Source organism: Lycorma delicatula, chromosome 5, assembly GCF_047948215.1.
Source record: "Lycorma delicatula isolate Av1 chromosome 5, ASM4794821v1, whole genome shotgun sequence".
Lineage (NCBI taxonomy): Eukaryota > Metazoa > Arthropoda > Insecta > Hemiptera > Fulgoridae > Lycorma > Lycorma delicatula.
This window is the reverse complement of record NC_134459.1, coordinates 104,613,062-104,636,367: the sequence shown is the minus strand read 5'-3', so window position 1 is coordinate 104,636,367 and position 23,306 is coordinate 104,613,062. Positions and strand designations below refer to the sequence as shown.

The 23,306-nt window shown below is 26.5% G+C and overlaps 1 protein-coding gene across 3 annotated transcripts in view; it reads right to left on the bottom strand.

Moving 5' to 3' along the window:
- Positions 1 to 23,306, bottom strand: part of sr (zinc finger domain-containg protein striped) — a 464,285-nt gene that overhangs the window by 63,272 nt on the left and 377,707 nt on the right. The window lies entirely within an intron of this gene.

Here is a 23,306-nt window from a genome sequence, read left to right as displayed (position 1 = left end):
CTAAGAAAAACTGGACAACTCTTCTTTTGGCAAAAATCAAGTATCATAAAAATTGAGTATAGTCTTTTTACATCTGCCTAGGTAGTTTAAATCATTTTCTTTCAGTTTCCTTTTTTATCTCAAGTATAAAAATAAACAAAATGGTTTCTGTTAGGTATAAAATAATTGTTTATCTTTTAAAAACACAGTTGTAAAATTCTTAGAGTTAATTGTATAATAATTCTCTGATTCATATCAGTTATATTATAAGGTATGTAACAAGTTTTATTTATTATTTAATTTCAGGTAATATTAATTAGTAGATAATCGGGACGTGCGTGAGATATAATTCCCTTTCAAATATTCTCCTTAGTCTAACATTCAAGTCTAATCCACAAGTCTATCGTAAAACATGCCAAAGGAATATTTTAGAAATAGTAGTAATTAAGGGTAAGGGATTCATTGCTCTCGGAATTAGAAAACTGTTGCAAGTATACCGGTCTATAAAATGGAATACAAATATATATATATGTGTGTAGATAAACGAAATTTAGTGTGTAGTATTTTATTCATAATCTAGCATTCAAATTACCCCACTCAACCATACACGTCTTATATATCTCATTTTTTTTAATTTTCTTCTTCTTCCCCGGGCCGGATCCTGCAGGTAAGTATTATACACCCCAGATTAATGTCTACTCTAACGGGCCTACACGTCTCGGCCCGCCGGTCGGATCTCACTTTGCGCCCGCCTCAAACCCCCAAAGTAGGATCCACCAGGACCGGCTATGCCGTCCCTGGGTCCCCACTTCGGGAGCTGGGACTCGGTCTTTACGCCAATGCCTCTAACAGAGACACCCCGATTGGGGCATCCCCGCCGTGACTCAGTGCTTTTCTCTCGGGGTGCGAGAGTCTCCGTGTCCCATCGCTACTGTCCATTCGTGCAAGCACGTGCGAACGGCTCAGAACGTACTTATATTTCTCATTAGTTTATGCATTCTATACGTAGTCTTTTTTAAATTTTTTCTTACTCTCACCTTTATGCTAACATTAGCTATATTTTTTGTTACTAAGAAAGATTACTCTATTCAATGAGGAGGGGGGAAATTAATTATAATAATTTCTGAGTTAATTAACCGTAATACATAATTTTTCTATTATTTTTAAAATGGTATAGATATAATAACAATAAAACTCTGATTCCAAATGTTATCTAAATATTATTTAACCGTAATTTCTAATGTGCTATTTATTTTCAAAAAATAATAGAATCGGAAATATAATTAATATAAAAGATCTAGATTCAGTTTCAGAAGGTATCAAGTACTTAAAATATTTTGCGTTACTATACGGAATTATACGAATAATTAGCGTTGAAATACTTTCATATAAAAGTTGTCATACTCGTAGAAAATAAAGTCTTCGATTTGTTTTTTGTTATTATTGACATATATTGTATTTATTATCATCATTATTAGAACATAATTTGTTTTCTGTTTATTTAAATTTATAAATTTAAAATTAGATTTTTTTCTCCAAAGTTGTTTTAATAGAAATGTATAATACTAACACTCTGCGAGACACATTAATGATGCTTCTTGAATCTCACTAGAAAAAAATAAAAATAGAGTTGGTTTATATTTAGATTATGAAGATACGTTTGGTGATGTCGTAACTAAGGAAAAAAAACGTTTTAGAACGGGTTAAGTTTAACATTTTTATACTTTTAAGTTTTTTGCTAAAAATATTTAAGTAACAGAAGACTTTTGGATGTTTCTTGGTTTAATAAGTCTATTCTAATTCGTATGCGGTGATAAATCAAGAAATTTATTTCTGTAGACAAAAAAATCCCTTTTTTTTAATTTATCTCCTATATTAAAAATAAACATCATATTTATTTAATTGTTTTCTTGTTTTTTCTAACTCCCTCATAAAAATTTATAGTCTCTGAATGTCTATTGAACTGATTTGTTACATTTAAAGCACAGTTTACAAATAAACAAATTACTGGACTTTACAAGATTAAGCTATACATTTTCGCGTATCTACCAACTTCATGTTTCTTCACTATATCTTCTCCTAGTTTCTTTTTTTATAATAATAATAATAATAATAAAACAGAAATTAATATTTAATTTATAAAAGTTATATATTTCCATAATAAAGATTTACTTGGTTTTAAGTAAACCAAGTTTAGCAAGTTTACTTTGTAGTTCATTTAATTGTATTTTAATCAAAGTTAAAATTCTGTCTTTTTTGTTTGTTTTTTATTTAAAAATTATTTCAATACTAGATTCTCTTCATGGAAAGATTAATACAATAGCGTGAGAAAAAGAAGATAGTCTTTTTCATAACTTTAAATTTACCATCGATGTTTAAAGTAAATTGTCCAAAAAATCATAATTTGCAAAAGAATTTTTAAAAAAATATAAGTTTCAGTGGATTTTTTGCTTTAAACTTATTCTTAAACTTAAAGTTATTCTTTAAACTTATTTTTATTGTTTTATTATTTTTTATTTCAAATATGATTAGGCTTACAGAAAAATGCCACCTAAATAAAAACAAAACCCTTCAAAACAAAGTTATAAATTTCAATCCAAATTTTTCTCGTTGCTGTAGAAAAATTTTTAGCCTTTTAAACAATGTATTTTTATATTTTGCTTCTGAGAAGGTAGTATTAAGAAGAACCATTTTTTGCTGTACAAAAAAATTTACGTTCGGTTTCTCCTGACAAAACCATAAGTAAATAATATGTTAAAAAAGAAAAAAGAGAAATTTGTTCAAACAGTTAAAATAAAATTGTTAAGATGGGCAAAAGGAAGGTTGTAGTAGTAAATTTCAAATGAAGCAATAAAAAATAAGAATTTCTTGTTTAAGAATTGAAGAAATTAGAGCTATTTAAATATTTTCGCCTGAATTATAGAATAACTAAATACCGAGCGAGATGGTACCGATTAGGTACAATGCCGGATGGTAGACTATCAGTTCATGAATGCAGATATCAATAAAAGGAATATACGAATCTTGGAAGGCCTAAAACGAGATGAATACCGGAAAAGTCGTATCTAATCCTTTGGGAATTATGAATAGCTAATATTTGAAGAGAAGAAAATATTTAAAAATAATTTTCAATGTGTAGATATTTACTGAGGTTTCTTATATGATGCTATTACTCGTTCTATTTTATAAAAGACTTCCTTTGCGAACGATTTACTCCCAATTTCCGGTAAGCTAGATTCACATATCTTATTGCACGTAGTAGGAAAAACAACAGATTTTAATAATGTGACGTTATCACATATCAGTGATTCACTGATTTGCAGGCTAGAGTATGAGAGATAGATTATATTATTTATAGAAAAAATTTTCAAATTAAAATTTATATTTTCGTTCCTGAGAGATAAAGCTGAAAACATCCTGTTAATTAAACTTGCTTCGTTATTCAGTCAATCCAATAAAACACTTCATTGTTTACCCTATTTTATTTTTATAACTGATGAAGTTAATTTAAAACGATTTATTTGTACTAAACGAGGTAGGTAACTTATTTTTTTTTAAAAATACCATTAATGGAAACAATCTATATTAAGTAAAAAAAAAAATTATTCTTTTCTTATTTGTCCTTATAAATTTTTGTAACGCCCGTTAACAGTTTTATATTATCTATGAAACAACAGAACGCAGATGTAATATAAAAAAATAAATCTATTATTGTTTATGATTTGTCCCCCCTACTACTATTTTCAATGATAATAATAATAATTCATTGGCTGTCACAAGCTTGCCAACTTTATATTTATTGCCGAGTTGAAGTTATTACTTCAGTGGTAAACTGTCAATTGAAACTTATAACTACTTGTAGACAAGACAACTTGCGACATTCTATATATATATATATATATATAATTAGAGAACTGTACAGCTCTACGTTATCATACAGCTAAAATGTATCTTACATTGCATTTCTCTGATTTTTCCTAATTCCCTTATTTTTTTTTTTCAGTTGTTCACAATTAATTATTTATCTATTTCATATTTACTTATTGTATAATTATCTGTGGAATATATAAACAGTTGCATAATATCTTCTATATGAAAAAAAAAAAAAATTGTTTACAAAAACATGTAAGTATTGTGGCGGTGGAATAAGTCTTTTATTCTTTTTTATAAATAAATTTTGATAAATCTTTACTACCAACATTTCAACAAACGTATGCAATAAATTCCTCCTTTGTAAAAAAATGTTTTTGTAATATTCTAATGCCTGAATTAGATTATTGTAAAATGAAAAGTAATAATTTTATTTTTTATAGAAACATTTTTTAATTTAACATATTGTAAAATATTGGTTCTTTATTTTTGAGATTTTTAGGGGTTGCTAAAAACCTCAAAACCTAAATAAATATTTAAATAGCAAGAGTTCATTATTCTGAATTGTATCAATTGAGAAACGCAAAACATTTAAAGTACAACTGGGAATAATGATGCTATGTATGGTGAAATACATAGAAAATACATTGAAATATATATATATATATATATTTCAATATTTTATTGTTTAAAAAAAAATGAGATTGTTTTTCTCCATAAATTTATTAAATGTTAATCTAAGAATTATCTAAACTAAATTTGGGCAATAAAATTGTTAATGAATTATAATTATAATTTTATAAAATATCATTATATCAAACTATAATTTAATTTCTGAATAAATAAACAATATCCTTAACCTCAATGTCAACAACATAATAATAAAGTTAATGAATGAGATTTAGTAAATGTTGCTATAAGTACTTATTACTATAAGCTACGCCTTAATATAAATAACTTATTGAATCATTTTTCCATTCGCTACTTTAGCATCCCACATAATGCAATTAATTATTGTAGCGTTTGTTTTTTAACTTTGATCATTATTGATAATTTAATATTGCAATATTTTAATTTAATACAACATTTGTTATTAGCGAATTAACATGACCAAAAATAATTTAGTCTTACCGAGTGATAAAATGATTATTTGCTATAAATAACACGAATTAACAAATATTGACTAAAAATGGTAACAGAAATAAAGATTTTATTTCAATTAAAACGTATGTAAATAATAATTGATTAATTAAAATATGTGTTTAAAAAATATGTTTTCCTATACGCAAAATATACCTAAAATAAGAATAGAATATCTACAAATAAAAAAGAAGTTAGTATTAACTGGAGCATAGCCTATGTGGTGGAGGAATGTGTCGAAATCCTTTTTCCTGGCTATGCCGGTCAAATTATAAAATACTTTGAACAGTTTATCCGTTGCAAAATAGTTTTCTGTATTTTAAATCCGGGGTCAATAATATAAAAAATGTTTAGACATTTGTTAATAGCTCTAAAACATTTTTGAAAATTATTTAAACCGAAGGGAGATACAACCAAAAAACATATGTTTCAATTTTAAGAGATGGGAGTTGATTTTTGAAAAAAAATTACTTAAAAATGTCTTTATAAGGGACTTCAATGGAGAAACCCTTCTCTGCATGTCATTTTATTTTTTTTAATTTAAATTTACTTATGGTTCCGGTAAATTGGAATTGTTTGTAAATTAAAAACTGTGACAGGAAAAAAACATGGAATATCGATTCTCCTACATCCAAATCTATTTGTCAATGGAACACGACTTCAAAAAAGACTGGAAGCCTGGTTTCACAAATTGGAATTCATTCAAAAGTTTCAGTTAGTGATGAGACTGAGGATCATGTACGCAATAAATTTACTGCCAGTCGTGGAAGTCAATTAGGCGGGCTAGTTACGAACTGAAAATTCTTCGTTTCGCTGTTTACCAGATTGTTCATAAGCGGCTACGTTTGCAAGCGTAGAAGTTACAAATCCTTCATCACGTTACTAAATGTGAATCAAATGATCGCCGTCTACGATATTTGTTTGCTGCAGAGGTAATTCACCGTGTCAAAAACAATACTAATTACCTTGATCCGCTGTTATTTTGTAATGAGGAGACCTTTCATAGCGAGAAAATTAACAAACACAATTGTCGAATTTTGGGTTCTGAACCCCCCCCCCTCACAATACAGTAATCGAAAACGAAAGGGACACACCTAAAGTCAATAATGTCTGGTTACGACTGCACAAAAATGGCGTCATCGGTCAAGCGTTTTTTTCATGGAGTCCGCAGTGACAGGACACACACATACCTCGATATGCTTGAGAACTTTGCTGTTCCTCAGATTCCTGTAGTCTTCAGTTTCTAAAACGTTGGTGCTTCACCAAACTTTCATCTTGAACAACATTTTCCCCGGATGTTGGATCGGACGAGGAGTTCTAATTTTATGGTCACCTTGGTCTTCAGACATCACTGCTTTGGACATTTTTGTTTTGGGATTTATTAAAAGTTGTGTGTACCAGAAAAAGGTTCGAAATATGGGCGATTTAATAAAGTGAGCTGTTGAAGCTGTTGCTCTAATAACGCCGCAGATGCTCCTAAACATCTGTAAAGAGTAAGATTACCGTCTAGTCTTCCCTCCTTCTGCCTGGAATGCTTATGGGAATTATAAAATTTCCAGTCTGCATTCGATGTTTTATTAGATCACACAAAGTTTTTCTTTTCTCTTTTGTTATGTATAATTCGAAAGTTTAGCCTTGAAATTCATTTATAATTTAAAATGAAGACCTAAAAGATTTAATGAAGACTTAAAATGGGGCCCATATCTCGTTTTACTTGAAAGTAGGACATCTTATGTTATGTCGTTAAAATTGACCATTCGTTTTATTATTACTATCATTTTTAAAAGGCAAGCTAATATGAGACGGTGGAGGAGGAATCTCTTAATAACAACTGAATATTAAGATTTGTAAATTCTCTTAATAGACTTTGATATGGTTGAATCTCGGACACAAATAACGGATGATTTGAATAGAGAGAATTTTTTTATTATTATTGTTGTTGTTGAACTAAGTGAAAGAATGAAACCAACGCCCAACATTTTGTTAGAAGATCTTGTAAAGGGTTGGGTTCGAGCCAAAATATTTTTTTAAGTTGTAGCTTTAACAGAAGCAGGAATACAATGATGCTATTAAATTCTTCCTATTGTATTGTGCTGTTGAATTTAATTTCTTCTGTATAACTTGTATGAGTTAATGACAGAAATAAACGAGCACTTATGTAATATGAGAATTTAAATTTCAATAGGAATGTTTAAAATTCAAATTTAGAAAATGTTATTATAATACCTTTTGTAATAAGTTTGTTAAAGAAATATATTACATAGTTTTAAATTCTTCTGGAATATTATACCACTAAGAAGATATCTTAGTTTTCATTTAAATAATCTACGTAAAATATATTGACATTTCTGATAATCTATAGAATTGGTTTTGATTATATATATTAAATTTATTTCTTAGCATTATTAAGTGAAGTAAAATATTACAGTGCATATCAGATAAATTAAAGAAGCTCGGTGGAAATATTTAGAAGTTCAAAAATTAACACAGAACGAAGAGGACTAGAAAATAGAATAAAATCAGGCAAATAAGTAAAAAGATAAATAAAAATTCTAAACTAATTACACTCTAATGTAATGAGTGTAATTAAACATATGTAATTTGCCGCTTTAAAATTGCAATCAGTGAAATAATTTTAATCGTAAGCAAGAAGATGTCTTTGATTACAATCAATTCAAAAAAGGTAAATTTAAAAAATATTTTAGGCAGCAAATTTGTACTTAAAAAATAAATATTAGATTCATAATTAGAAACAATCGACTGAGCCAGGTAAAAAAGTTTTTTTCTAATCATAAAAAGTGAGTTATCCCTGTTATTTTGTTTCCAGGCAAATGTCTATAAGTTTTTTCAATTATGATTTCATTCATATCATCTACATTATTAATATACATAGCGAAATCTTTCACTAGTCGTAACTCACAAAGTATTTTAGAACATACGTTTATTGAAATTTTTCCATTATTTTCTCGAGTAGAATAGATTATGAAAGTCTCGGGAGAACTTCGTGATACAATCCGTGTAGCCATTTAACATTTAAACTTAACGGTACCATTAACATAAAGTGGAAGTAGAAACAGCTGAACGATTTTTGTATTTGGTTATTTATAAGTGTATCTTTACTTTACTCCTTAAGGAATTTGATTCATCACTCCTTAGCAGCCTGATCTTCAGGAGTAACTTTATATCGACTACACACTATACACGTAGAGTAAAACAATTATTGTTTCATCGCATAAAGGGGTAAAGATAGGTTTTTGGGTTGATCTTAAATTAATCAATATCATTTTAGGTTGAATAAAGCCCGAATATTTTGTTAAAATTATGTCATTTTGGCGTTAACCGTACGAAAAGTGGTAAATAAATGATACAATCTAGGATTGTCCAGTTTTAGTTATGAAAGCTGGTAGCTGAACTCCATTAGGTTTAACACTTATTTCCTACACTTTTTATAAAAACGTGTTAACTTTTAATATCGATGTATTATACATTGTTAATAGGTAGATACAGTATAAGTAAGTAAATAATACATATAATATTATTATAAGATCAAATAGTCACTCATTAGAAGAAAAGAAAAAAACAGTAGGACAGTTCAGTCGCATTACACGCCTAACCAAAAACATCGAGCATCCTAATTGAGCCCGTGTAGGTTATCATTAGTGACCTGGGGATATTTGATATCGTTAGATGATGGATGATAAAACCGGCCCTACGTATTAAGCATTAATTCATTTTCCTCGTTTATTTCATTACTCATTTTCCTTATTACTTTATTTATTTACTTTCGTTACTGCTTATACAACAGGAAAAAATCATGGTTGATTTGGTTAGAGATATTTTTTTGCAATAGTATGAAATTTAATACAGTTATGAATATAGAGGTTTCTGTTGTCGAAACTTGGCAAAACAGATGATACGAGTATCATTAATAAATATAAGGTTTGTATCATTATATTATAAGGTTTGAATTACCCGGATGGAACCTGTATAATAATGAGAATCATTATGAAATAGATTTTCATTATGATACAGGTGTTCAACCAATCAAAAGCCATAAAATAAACAGTTAATAATAATGTTTAATTTTTTTTTCAACCAATTATAAGCCTGTTCTTTTCAACCATTGACTAATTAGAAGCGGGTATTGATTAATGTATCAGTTGATTTTTTATTCTGATTTTAATCTAATTTTGTAGTCAGCAATCAGAGGTTAATTTGAAAGTACACCAATAGATAACTAAGTTTCTACATTACACCGTCTATCCTTTTGTTAATTGTATCGATTCTAAGGAAGAAATGTCTTTAAAACCGATCGAAATTAAAGGAAAGACAGAATTTATAACTAATATCCTATTAATAAACAATTAAAATATAAAACCCACTTACCAACAATCTTTTAATGTGTCCTAGCACTTTCAGAAGCGAATTACATCTTCCGGAACTTTCAATTTTTTTATTAACTAAAACTTTGTCTTCATGAGTAGAATGTAAATAAGTAAGAATGTAATGAGTAGTTATGTAAAGTGTGTAAAATGTATAAAGGTGGTCGTCATGTGTTAAAATTGCGTCGACTAAATGTCCTGTCATAATGAATGACGGTGGAGACATTCATTGTGATATATTTAGTTAATAAAAACATTTTAAGTTCCTGAAGATGAAATTCGTTTCCGAAAGCGCTAGGACGCATTAAAAGATTATTGGTAAGTGGGCTTTATATTATAATTATTTTTTGTAAAATCATACCAATGGTCCATGTTTGATAAAATTATAATAACCTATTACCACAGAAATATATTGTTTAGAAATTTATTGAAAAATTATAAAAAACACTTTCCAGAAACAGTGTATTCTGTCATTGATTTAAATTAATGATCCTAGTATTTTCTTAACCATATAAGAATAACGGAATGCAACTCTCTATGATAGTCATTAATTAATGCACTCTTGCGAAGTTTATGACATCGCCAAGGCTCGTGTCGTAACTTAATTCGCATTCGTGTATTAATTATTATAATTATAGGCTCGTTGTATAGTGTTGTATTATACAGCAGTATAAAAATGCTCCAAATCGATAGGGTTTGATCTTAAAATCTAGAATTTATTAATCCTTTTGTTAATTAATATCAAGTATAGTTAAAAATATAAATAAAAATACCCGTTCTTTTTATTTATTTTTTAATCTCTTTCTATTTATTTCTTCTATTTTTTTATTACTTCTATTATAAGGTAAATCATACTACTCATTTCATCCTTTTTCTGTTAACTTAATTTATATATATATTTTTTTTTCAGAAAGTTATTCAATATTTTATTAAAAAACGGAAACCGCATGTGGTCAGAAAGAAAAATACTGAATTAATTAGGAATAATGAATTCATAATATATAAACAAGCAACAATTTAACCCGCCAAATTCAAGGTAATATTATTATAAATATTTATTTACTTTTGCCTTAATTTTTATCTACACTATTAAAAATATTTAATACATTAGTTTATGAGTATAATTTTCTTTTTTTAATTATTATCAGTACTTATTCACAAAAAAAAGTCGTACGTTATAACAATCAATTGTGCAAGTTATTTCCAGTTTTTTTGTTGCATATTTTTTTTCTTTCAATTTGCTCATAAAAACAGTTAAAATATTATATAGCAGGCGTGTTTTTTACCACATGGCTGTTAGATACGTTGTAATATGATGTTGTTCGTATTAGGTTGTGCAGTATACTTTGAATAGATATTCTGTTTAAATTAGATTTGTTCTATCCTGCCACCGTGGACTGTATGGTAAGCACTACATTTAGTATACGTATTTTGTATACTATACAAATATATATATATAGACTACATGTTTGTGTATGTGTTTGAATATATATACAGGCCATAACTAACTGTCGAGTTAAGTTTAGAATTAGATAGAAACTTAAGTGGACAATATAAAGAATGCGGGGCCTACATCATATAATATTTTATGCAGCGGCTATAAATTTGCATGCTACACACTTCTATAAATGCGTATTATGTAGGCTATGTATACATAGCATATGTATGTAAGTGATAAATTATTTTTAGTCTACTGTTCGTGTAGGTTATAATATACTTATCATTATTGTAATAATTGATATTATAATTTATCTGGTTCAGTGATTTGTATATTGTAATATGTTTAATTTATTCTCCGACAATCAAATACAACAAACACATTTAAATCATAAAATAGGAAAAGATAGAGAAATAGTTACTTCGATTCGTATACATTACATTTTCTAATCATTATAATTGAAAATTTATAACAGAAACAGAAATAGTGCAATCTATAAATACTGTTGAATGGCTTTGTGTATGTCGTTTTATGATTACATACCGGATTACATTTTTAAAGGAGCTTTTATTGTCTTGTTTTTTTTTTAACGATCTTAGTTCACGGAAACTTTTTTGGCTCTCAAAGATAAGAACTGAAATACTGCTAATATATGGTGGAAAATTAAAATGGTTGTAGTTCATAGAGAGAAATTTAGACTCATTTTACAGCTAGTTGACTGTATGTTAAATAAAAGATGTTGGGAGTGCTCTCATATTAATTACATGGATAATATATTATATATAAAAATTAAATTTTTTTCCAAAATCATTTCATCCAGCGGATTTATTTAAATCCGCTAGATTTAAATAAGATTTTTAAGTATAAATCATTAGTTTCATTAAGAATTAAAAATCTTGATTTACTTCTTTACCATCAGAGGGTATATATTTTTGGGTAATTGTTAAATATTCTTATAGATGTGTTGTGAGAACGAAAACTTTACTATATTCTAAATATTGACAATTTTATTAACATTAAATTTTAAATCTTGGCCTATTATAATCAATGATAAACTTGATGATTACCAATGCAAGCCCTGAAGGACATCATTAAAATCAAATCTTTCTTAGAACCAAGTTTCAAAATTTTATTTGGAGATTTATTTTTTCTTTAAGAATAATGAACTATATCTGAAAAAAGTAGTAAAGAAGTCAAATAAAAACTAATATTTTAGATTTTTAATTACTTAAAAATTCAAATTTCAATCACGCATAATATGTTAAAATAATTAATATTATCAAATTATTAATATTTTTTTATCGACTTTGTCTAAGTTTTATGATCTAATTTTGTCTTTAATTTTATGTAAGGATCTCCTACGATAGAGCTATAATAATCTACATAGAAAATTAATCTTTATTTTTTAAGTTTCTTCTGTTTAGATGTTACATTTTAAGCAATGTATTTTTCCGGAAAAAAGGGATAAATTAAATTACTGAACTAGAGTTTCGTGTCAGTTTTTCTTATGGTTATAATACATGTAAGCATCTATGATATAAGATGTATTAATCAGAATTACCTTTTCTAGGAGTTATAAAATAAATCTTGAGGTAAATATAATTAAGGATTTAGAACTCTGATGCGCAGTAGTATATTGGGTTCAGTGAAAAAGGAAAAGGGAAACCTACATTACCCTTCAATTTTCTCAGTAAGCCTGGAATGGAATGTTTGTTATTCTTGGGAATGGCCCTGTCATATTCGGTAATGGATCAAGTCTCCTAAAATCGTTACCGTCCAGTTATAAAAGTAACCTCTACTCCTACGGTATTCCTTAAGTAATAAATTAAAAACAATAATTTAGCTGGAAATAATTTTGAAATTTTAAAAAGAATTCTTAACCTGTGCATTGTGAATTAGAGTACAACAGAACAACAATAAAAACAATTTTAAATATCCAAGAATGTAATGTAATACTTTACGATTAATAAGAAAGTAATATTTTACGATTAACGTGAAAAAAGTTTAAAAATGTATTTTTCCTTTTATTAGATGGCGAAGTTTTATGAAACAGATTTTTATCTTATTAAAACAATATATTTTCCTAAATACATTTTTTTTTTTTTTTTTTTTTTTTTTTTAAATAAATTCAATATTTAATTTATTTATTGTACAACTGTCGATTGTTACTTTAAATGATATATTGAATATGAATGGAATACAGAGTATTCCATTATTAGAGTATTGCATTACAAAATAATTTAAACTTTAATGTATATTATATATTTTTTTTACTTAGTTATTTGAAACACAGTTCAGAATACTATACAACATCTGTTTAGCTATGTAGGAACATCAGGAGGCTATCAGAGTAAACTCATGTTATATACTAATAACAATGACAACACACCTATTCGGCAGCAAAAATATTAATACTTTTTAATGTTTTTCTCTATTTATTTAATTTTAAATACACCGAACGGTGATGGTATTAAAAAAAAGAATTGAAGATAAATTAAATAAATTTTAGATAAAGATTCAATGTAGGTTATGTTTAGTTCTTTTAACACTTCTTTTTGAAGTGTTAAGAGGAAACGTTTTAACACACTAAATACCAGTTTACGTATTATCATAACGTAGTACTGTACTGTAATGAAACGTGATACCTCGTTTATTATTGTTCTTCTTTTAATGCATTAACTTTTAGATCTTTATTATATATATATATAATCTTATTTTGTAAGCTTAAAATATGGTGAGTAATATAATTAAGTTTTATTTGAAGATTATATTACCTTACTACAGGTTTTAAACCTAATTACAGTTTAGAATTTGATCATATCCAATTTTTAAAATTTATTTTTAGTTAAATGCACCTTTATTTGGAGTTGAACCTGGGTCTGTAGTATAAATAGGATTCTATTCTTTAATAAAATAATATTAATAATGACATTAATATATTTTTTTAAAGGTATCTTAAGAAAAAATACAATTTTATTTATATGGTCTTAAATTAATTATATTATTAAATAAAGTATATTGAAAAAATAAGGGCCTGTATCTACCTCAGGAGTGATGATTTAAGACAGGCAGATAATAATAATAATAATAATATTCCTATTATCCTTTCCGTAATTGGTTAATAGATTTAAAAAATTTTGTCTTTTGAAAACGTGAATGCGTAAGAACACTACTATTCGTCAACAATGTGGCTTTTCCAGAACAGGCTATCTTTCACTGATTCACTATTTCTCGGAATTTATATGGATATTTTCCTAATTCCTACTTAATAATCCTATTTTTGGTCGCTTCCCTCTCTGTTTCCTATTTTTGTATTCTTTTGGTCTTCCTGAGAAACTACTCATTTCCTCTACATTTTTTCTCTCACCTTTGCTACGCGTCCTGCAATCAATCTCAGTTTAATGCTTCTACCAAAAATAGGTCACTTTCTTTAATTTGTAATTTTGGTATCACTCATCACCAGGGCTAAAGTATAACTTCTTTCCTCCAAACTACTGATAATATTTAGATAATTTCTGTTTCTCAACTTTTTTTTTCTAACATTAACTAATTAACTTCTGGTTTCATATTTGATCGATTCGAAACATTACGCTTTGTATTAAAAATTTTAATGTAGAGTCACTAATTTTAAACTCCTCAGTTTACGTTCTGATTTAAAATCTTAAGTAAATGTTTTAAACTACTTGTAGATAATGTATAATAGCATAAAATTTGTTAGTTTTTTGATCTATAGGTCTGTTTACATACCCACCAGGTTGATCTAGTAGTGAACTCGTCATCGCAAATCAGCTGATTTTGAAGTTTTTGAGAGTTCTAAGGTTAACATATTAATTTTAGTAAAGGCAGTTTACTTTTATTCGGATTTAAATAGTAGTTCGTGGATACCGGTGTTCTTTGATGGTTGGGTTTCAATTAACCACACATCTCAGGAATGGTCGACCTGAGGCTGTACAAGACTACACTTTATTTACATTCATACATATTATCCTCATTCGTCCTCTAAAGTAATACCTTACGGTGGTTTCGAAGGCTAAATAGAAAAAAGAGACAGGTTTATTTACATGATATTTTCTTTGCATTGTCTATTGACACTACAGTTAGATGGTGGTAACAGATGCTCATAAAATTAGTATAGCCATTTTTGAGTATAAGAAATAACCAATGCCGTGTAGCCTGTGGAAATTAAGGGATAAAATGGCTTCCCTTGTCTTTTTCACTTAACTGAATATGCCGATGTGCTTGTACATCATTAATTCAAGTACAATAAAATGCAGGTAAAATTCAGTTTTGCAAGTTGACAACAAAAAACTTCATCCAAAACATGTTCTGGCTGTTTAAATTAACATCATTAAACTCAGAGAGTTTAATGATGACTTTTGAAAGTGGTGCTATAGGAGAATGTTAAAAATCAGATGGGTGGATAAAGTGACAAATGAAGAGGTATTGCGGCAAATAGATGAAGAAAGTAGCATTTGGAAAAATATAGTTAAAAGAAGAGACAGACTTATAGGCCACATGCTAAGGCATCCTGGAATAGTCGCTTTAATATTGGAAGGACAGGTAGAAGGGAAAAATTGTGCAGGCAGGCCACGTTTGGAGTATGTAAAACAAATTGTTGGGGATGTAGGATGTAGAGGGTATACTGAAATGAAACGACTAGCACTAGATAGGGAATCTTGGAGAGCTGCATCAAACCAGTCAAATGACTGAAGACAAAAAAAAAAAAAAAAAAAAACTCAGAGAAAGGAAATTTAAATAACGCTATTTATACTGCAAATGATTTATATTCCCACATCCGAACAGGTGGGTAAAACATTAAAATTAATTGATCTCTTGGAATTGGTGCATTTTACCAGCGATTCTCAAACGTTTTTTTTTAACTTACAACTCATGTAAATTACAGATCAATAGCGTACGACTGTATGTTTTAAAAAAAAATAGCAGTAGAATTTATATTTTACGTAAATTAAATTTATATTTACATTTAATTGAACTAAACCAAATCGATGAGTATGTATATAAGGGAAAAATCCCCTTCGAGATATGAAAGCCAGCACCAGCACTTCAGTTTTATCAAATGAAAAAAGTAACACAATAACAATATTTTTAAATCGGAATACCACAGAGTATGTAAAACACCGAAAGCAACTATATCCGTCTATTTATAGGATAACTACAACCAACTAGATTTTTCTGGAGGAAAGTACGACGATAATTTTATAATGGTCATTCAGAAACTTGTTTGTAAGTGTGTAACGTAACGCATGCAGTTGCTACATGTGCGCTATGACATGTAAAAACCTGTCGACATCGCGTGTTCGTTTTTCCTAGCCGAATAGGCTAGGAAAAATTAATTAATTGATATTCTTATTGTTACCAGTATATACAAATAATTTCCTCAAATTAAGGAAAAAGGGAATTCACAATGAAATACTCTTATAATAAATAAACAAAAAAGTTTGAGAACCGCTGATCCACTGTATTAATAACAGTAAATAAATACTAATACTAATAATAATAATAAATACATTTTGTAATGATAATTTTGTATTATAATAAAAAGCTTATTTTTTTATTGTTTGTGTCTGTTTGGATGCTACTTTTAGAAGCTCTGCCTACCATCAGTGGTACGCGTATCACAATTTTGAGAATCGTTGCATTATACACACTGTTCCCACTCTGCTAAGAATTTACTAATGGGATTTTATTAGCATAAAAAAATAGTAATAGAAATTATAATATTTCATATAGAAATAAATAATTAATAAATTTAGTTAAATAATTAAACAATAAACTGCATAAAAGCTTGTGTTTAGAATTTAAAAAAAAAAAAATATTCTGTTTAAGAAAAAATAGTCTCAAAATTCTATTAGTGTAGGTGATTTAAAAGTTAATTTCCTAATAGGTATTATTATTTTTTATTTATTAAACATTGTTTACTAATAATATTAAAATTATTCACTTTTAAAATTACTTAAATTATATTAGTTCTTTCATATTTCAGTGTACAACGAATAACTTCTACTGAAATCAAAGTCAGAGTTTTCAAATTTTACTAGATTTCTGTATCATTTTTATTTGCGTAGTACTTTTCTACATATAAATTTAATTTATTCAACTCATTTGTGTATAATTTAATATGTTTATTCACTTATTTGTATAGTATTAATAATACATATGAAAGAGTTCATTACTATATGTTTAAATGAATAGATTAAATCTACTTTTTTATAAATAAATATGTCTTAGACTGATTCTCCTACACAATATATCAGTATGCAAATTATTTTCCACTAATATATATAACAATAATAATAATAATACCAAATATTGTGTAATGATTTATTGCTGTTTTTTTAATATATATTTGATACCCACACTACCAGCAATTTCTTAAACACACACGTACATACACTTGTCAGAGATGACCTACTTTTCTTCTAAATAATATAAAATAAATAACTCACAAATAAGAGCCATATAATAACATTTATAATAGCCTATATTTTTAATCAGCTTTGCTGTGTAAATGAAATACTTAGCATATTGTAAAATATTAAATTACATTTTCTTTATGTCAATGTCAATAAATTTGTATTTAATTGCAACATGAACTATTTTTTCTAATTTTATCAGAAAATACATTTTGTGAATAAAAACATTTATTATCCCCCTTATGAAAAATATTAGACAACATTGGAATTTCCAAGTAATAGTTAGATATACAGAAATTGGTTTGATGGAAACTGCGCCGAAAGCTAAACATATTACTTTCTCCGAGAAAGGGTGATATACTCTACATTAAAGGGTGATCAAATGGATATTAAAGGATTAAATGGTGGGTGATCAATCAAAAATGGGGTGTCAGATTTTTCTGAAAACCTTACGTTATAGAGTCCAGTTAGTTCATCTTATAAAATATGCTAGTTATTTATAAAATATGCATAATTTTAGTCATTATTTTAAATTTCTTTCTTTATTTTAGTTTTCCAGAAGATAATTTTTCTTTCCTTTCTATTTAAATACATGAAGAATATAAAAGTTAAATATTAATATGAGAATTCTAAACTCAGTAGAGAGGTTAGACTCATAATATATGGTAATTGAAACGAAAGGAAATATTATTTTATTCTCCGAATTCGGTTTCAAGCGCATCATGATTTGTTCTTACTTCTAACAAGCTGAACTAAGTGCTAAGTAAGCTAAACTAAGTGCTTTTAGAAAATTTAGACTTGTCTTATCGTAGAGTCAAGTCGCTATTGAAAACGTTTTAAATTTTTCTGCTTATTTTAGGTTGCTATGAATCAAATTTAGCAATCTTACTTTTAATCCGGTGTTTGTAACCTAATAAGAACCTTGAGATTTAGGGTTTCAGAAGATAAGGCATGTAATTTAATAAGTTAGAAAAAAGGATTTGTTTATCGCATGGACAAGTAAAACAAGAATATAAATGGGAGAAATTTTATATATTTTACAAAATATATTTTATGATCAAGACTCTTCATTAAGCAATAGTACTTTATACCAGAGAAAATTCATAGATTTATGCGATGTAAAAGAGTTCATTAACTGTTTGAAAGTATTCAACAACTATATATAGCTTTCAGTACTGATTATATAAGTAATCATTATTACTTAAATTTACAGCAATTAAAATGATAAAGTATAGTAAAATATCGATCATTTAAATAATAATTACGGTTAAAAATATCATATTATATTGTCATGCCAATAAAATATATATTTAAATTACAACGAAGAGGTAGAATGAAAATAAAATCACCACCCGTATTTTATAAAAATACATTTGTATTTATTTATACGATTAAAACACAGGTAATATGACAAGTATGAATTTTAATTGTTGAAAAATAAGTTAAGGTTAGATAAACTGTAACGATTTTGATGTCATTACAACGTACGCTATTACATATCGTTAAATTATATAAATGTATACGACAAAATAATTTATACTGAAATAATTTTTTAAGTATGACATTCTTTTAATACTTTGATTTTTTATAATAACAGCTTATTAAATAAGAAAAAAATATTTGTATTATGAAAAACAAAACAAAAATATAAAAACAAAAACGAAATGCGTCATTTGAATGAATACATTGAACTTGACTGAACTAAAATTAAAAAAAGTTGGCTGAAAGAATACAAAGTTTTGGATGATAGGAGAGAAGGGGAAATGCGTTGTTATATTTTCAAGAATAGATTTAATTTTTTTTTAACTATACTAGTCTTTTAAAAGACATCAAAACAATAAATATTTACAATTTTTTTATGTATTTTTAGATAAATTATAAATATTTCATTTTTATAATTTATGTCATTTTGACCACCATTAAATATTTTTATTACTGCGTAAAAATGTTAACCAATGAAAAATTAAATAAGATTTATTTCAGATCACATAATATGGCAAAATATTAATTTCTTTTTTCATCCATTTTTCTTAAAAATTAATTCAATCTTATATATTTGCTATAAACTCTAGAAAAAATTTTACTTTCCAGCTATCAAATAAAACCTTTTAACAATTACCTAACCAAATTAAAACTTTCCATAATATAATTACTAAAATATTGTTCAGTTTCAAAACAGAGTTAAGACTTTTATTAATTTTTTTAAATTATAATTAGATATTTTTAATTTACAGATGTCTATTAAATTTAAGTAAAAGTTTTTCATTGGAAAATCATTAAGATTAGAATTCAACCTTTCACTTATCATGTTCCTAACATGTATCTATTTTCCAAAAAGATTGCTTATCTGAATATTAAAAGTAATAATGGTAATAACTATATCCAGTAGCTTGTTATTTAATTTATTTTTTTATTTAAGTAAAATAAAAAAGTGTTTCAAGTAATTAACAATAAATTGATTTTCCTTATTCATTAATCGATATTTTCAACTTCAGTTTTTCTACTCTTTTTGAGCTATGGTAAGAAATTTTAATTGATGCAATTTTACCTAAATGTGCTAACTAAGTATAGAAGAAACAACCGGAATCTGTGAGCAAATGAATGATTTACTTAGGCTGATTATCATATACTGCTTTAATTTTAGCGCTTACTGAAATTAATTAGATGTGCAAATTCAGATAATTTTTTTAATTATTATTAAAAAAATACTAATGTTAAATGAATGTTACTATTTCGATAATATTTTCGAAAGGGATATATTACCTTTGATTTTTAGATTCTTCCCTTACCTTTCTTCAAAATTTATACCGGATTTTAGATTTTTATCTAGTTTTAGTATTTTTTGTAGTTCATAACCCAAAAGTTTAAAATTTATTTTAACACAGCATCACGGATCATTTTTTTTTTTATTTCTCTCAAACCCTTAAAACCGGTTTATGAAATATACTAAAATAAAACGGGAAAAATTAGTTATTTTTACGGTGATGTAAATTTAATTAGGTCACACTACGATACATGACAGTTTTTAATACAAAAATGCTTTATATAAAAGTATTTATATTCTATATGACCTTTCTGATATAGAATTTAGATATAGATTTAGTTTTTGTTTAATACTATGGTATCCCACAGTATTAAACAAAAACCTTGATTGTTTATTTTGAACGCTTCGACGCATTATTGTAGAGTGGTCAAAATATAATTACCATATTCCTGTATTTAAAGTCTACATGATGAAAACCCATTAGGATTTTAAGTCTAGATTTACAATTCATTCTTTTCTTATTCAATTCTACATACCAAAAATAAATATTCATCTATATTTAAACTACTTAAACAGTTGGGGAAAAAATACTCTTGCGCAGTTCTGTGCAAGACCAACTTTTCGTTATTTTATTTTGTTTCTTTTTCCCACTCAAACACATATCCAGTCATAAAGACCCTCAAAATAGAGGATCAAGCCACAAAATTTAATACATAGGCCTGTAAATAAATATATATATAAGGAAATCAAAATTTAAGTGAATGGTATTTTCGTAAAACGTAATGAAAATTCATTTTAACCCCCGTCCCACCATCACTCTTGCCACGTGACCGAAAGTAGTACTTATCTTTGAAAAATCGGTAAAAAACGTGTTGCTAATGAACACGTAACAGCCGATAAGATATTAAAATAATTATATAAATTTTTACCTTGTTAATCGAATTCTCCGTTACCTCAAACTTAATACCATGACTTTTTTTATAAATAACTTTTGTTATCTAATAGGATTTATATCTGAAATGTATAGGTAAGTGCATAAACTTCAGTTATTGCATCAATATATAACGCTCTATCAGTCAAAAACAGTATCATTACTAGTAGGTGCACCAGCGTAAATCATAAACGAAAGAATAGTTAACATACGATAAATATATGTCTAAAACATTTACCTGAAATTACCCTGATTGTCAACAATAATTTAAAACAATATAATAAATAAGACAATTACAATCATAAATATAGCAATTTAACGAGTTATGTCAACTCAACAGAAGTCAGAAGTTATGGTTATATTATACGTCCCACGCTGTACACCCTGACAATCATATAAATAAGCTAAACTGATAGTGGAGAAGAGATTTACTAAAATAGAAAATCTTATTATTTTTCATATATATATATATATATATATATATATATATATATATATATATATATATATATATATATATATATTACATTCACTAAGCTTTATATTTGAAAGAGTTAATCCTCTTTTTCCAGGATGCTATGATATTAGTTAAACAAAAAGTTACTACATCTGCTTTTTCGGAAATACATAAACACTAAATTATGTTATATTATATTAATTAATTTGTTATATATGGTTTGTAATAAATCCAAAAATGATTTATAGCCATTTATAAGGTTAAACTATAAGCTCATCAGAAGGTGTATGTATATGTATACATTATATTTAATGAACAATTATAACAATAATAATAAAACATAATAAATTGTTAAGTAGGAGGGAATCAGGTGTTAGTCTAGACAATATCCAAATATGGTTGGCAGCCATATTGTTTTTCCATCCATCCAATATGGTGGCCAACAAGATTTTAAAAACTATCATAGTATAATTTTTACAAAAAAAAGTCAAGGTTAATTTTTCTATTTATTTTTAATATTTAAAAAATAAATAAAGTATTAAACTCATATTTATCTTGTAATATGCAGTATTATATTTTTATTTTCTTTACAGCGTAGAGAAATAAAAACGCAAATTATCCGAATGAGAAACTCAAAACATCAAACAAAAAAAGAGTATTTTATAAAAATATAATAAAGAATTACCTATAGAAAGGTAACACTTGGGTTTTTTGTTTGTTTTTATTTTTTATTTTTTTTTGTAGTTTTTCGTTCATAAGAAAAGTAAAAAAATATTTCTGTACATGTGAAGCAGTGTTATTTATTTAATAATTTCAATAATTATTACGGAAAGAATTCATTTTATCAGATTGTACAAATTAATAAACAAATTTGAGTATTATGAAATAAAGATGAATATTCTAATAATATTCGTTTCTTTATTCAGCGAAATCAATGTAGGATTATATCCAATTAAAGTTAGAGGAATCTTTTTTTTATTGATAATAATAACGATACGGGATGAATATTATAGCTTGTGAGAATGCCAAACATGACTGGGATTTAAACTCAGCACTTTCCGGATGAAATTAGTGACTCTTTAAAATACTCCAACATGGTTTTTTCGGGGAAATAGTAAGCTTGGTTTACTTTTTATCCTAACATTATTAGTAATCATAAAATCATTATTTAGGTTTATTCAGAACTGTTCTTAGGTTTCATCAATTACTGGTTAATTTTTAGCATAATTTATGTATAATTTACTACCTAAATTACCTAATTTTATCCCTTTGTTTCTTTTTTGTTATTGTAATTCATAATTATTATTTATTTCGTGTAAAATTGTAAATATTAAAGATTAAAATTTTACTTTCAATAAGATAATATGAAATTATATATTTTATCAAACAAAATAAAAATTAATAAAAGATTTATTCCTACTCTGTTGGCAGGTAAAAGAACCATTTTATTGATTCAAAATAAAAATAAACGTAGTTGCATTAATAATACACATCTTAATTATTAATTAATAATAGTTCATTTTAATAATAACAAAAAAAAACTATAAAAACTAAATATTTTTATAAAATTATTTATTTATATCTAACGTACTTACGAGTTTTTAAATAAAATTACTATCGATCCTAAATATTGCACCATTCGGTTAAAGAAATAAGATTATACTAGGAATTAAAACTATTATGAAGAATTATCATTATTTTTATAATCTAAATAACATGTGTTAAGTAAAAAATTATTATAATTTGTAAAAAATATAATTAATTTAAGAATTACTTTATATAAAAATCAATAGACTTGAATATAACATTATAATATTTAAATTTTATTCAAATTTATTTCATAGCTTTAATCAGAAGACTAAATTAAAATAAGTTATTGATTTTAAATAACCTTCATAAATTAAAAATTCA